The following is a 1,451-nucleotide window of genomic DNA, read 5'->3' as shown; positions in this document are numbered from 1 at the left end:
CGACTTTCTTGAAGCCGAGTTGTTGCAAGATATGTATCCATTACCCTCCATTGAAGAAAAAGTTGAGCTTGAAGAACTTAGTGAATGCAAGTTGTTCAACACTCAAGGGCTTAGTGATGAGGAGATAGAAGCTGAAATAATGACTTGGTGCAAGAAGAGGAGTTACACAAACCCACCCGAGAGATATAAACTGCCTAATCTGCAGGAATTGCCCAGTCAGAATGTACTGCCCAGTCCAAGAGTGGAAGAAGAGTTGCTACCGTTGGAGATTCATCCACCTAAATTGGAGTCAAATGCATTTTATTCTAAGCTCAAATATTTGGAAGAAAATGAAACAATTACCACGATCAGTAGCTTATTAAAAAGTCAAGATGATGAGCTGATCAAAGCTTTTAAGAGGCATAAGGAGGTGACCGGTTGGACTTCGACTGACGACATCATGTGTATAAGCCCCAATGTTTGTGTATTTTACATGAGTTCAGAGAAGGGTTCTAAACTCTACAGGGATCCTAAAAGGAAGTTGAATGCGTCTACTTGGAAGGATTGAAAATCAAGATTTGATGATATTTTTTTGGAAGAACACATGTATCCTGCCCAGTTTGTTGAACAGGGCAGCCTGGATGTCACAGTGGGTAAAGTAGCTGAAGTCGAAGTAACCGTAGCACACGAGCCTGGGATCGAAATCCAAGGAGGCAGCTGCCCCAGCTCCGCCAGCACCTGCCAAGCTTACCTGTACCCCTCGCCTTGTGCGGGGGAGGTGATTTCTATCCAAACCTCTCTTTTATTTGCTGTATATATGTGTTATGTGTGTGATGTATGTGTTTGCTTTAAAGTTTTTGTAATTGTGGCCTAGCCGGCCTTGTTTTGTATATATTGTGGCCTTGTCGGTCTTGATGCATGCTTTGTGGCCTTGTCGGCCTTCGTGTTTGTTATGTGTTGTTAGTGATCTTTCTCTAAACACTTGGTCTACTTGCTCTCGAGCAAGCAATGCCCAAGTGTGAGGAGGTTGGATTCTTGTGTGCTCCCCCGGGTCCTACCCCCCAACCTAGAGTAGGTCGTTCTTAGTTTTTGAAGTTTTATGTGATTTGTTTCCTTTTCCAACATTTCAACCAAACTTGCTTGAGGGCAAGCAAGGTCTAAGTGTGAGGAGGGGGTTTGTTTTGTTGTTCGTTCGTGTTGTGTTGTGTTTTTTTTGTAAAGTGTGTGTTTTATCTTTTTCCCAAGCCTTGATGCATGATTTGGTAATGATCCCCCTATTGAATCGTAGCAAATAAAGAAAAAAAAATTGACTTGTTGAATCGTATAAAAAAAATGACTTGCTTTGTTTTGAAAAAATTTATTCAAGAACTTGTGGTTTTGATTGAATGAAGTTGAGTACGATGGAAATGTGAAGCACTATCACTTGCATAAAAACCCACAAATGGTAAGGTTCAAAGCCTCAAAGTAGAACA

General features: G+C 41.3%; 1 pseudogene; it reads left to right on the top strand.

Annotated features, from left to right (window-relative positions):
• LOC148931847 (uncharacterized) overlaps positions 1-943 on the top strand; it is a 1,896-nt pseudogene extending 953 nt beyond the window's left edge.
• Positions 944-1,451: the final 508 nt, after the last annotated feature.

The sequence above is a fragment of the Salvia hispanica genome, chromosome 2 (assembly GCF_029641045.1).
Source record: "Salvia hispanica isolate PSC_SH4W2 chromosome 2, Shi_PSC_v1, whole genome shotgun sequence".
NCBI classification, from domain to species: Eukaryota; Viridiplantae; Streptophyta; class Magnoliopsida; order Lamiales; family Lamiaceae; genus Salvia; species Salvia hispanica.
The sequence above is the reverse complement of the archived record's forward strand: the minus strand, read 5'-3'. Positions and strand labels throughout refer to the sequence as shown.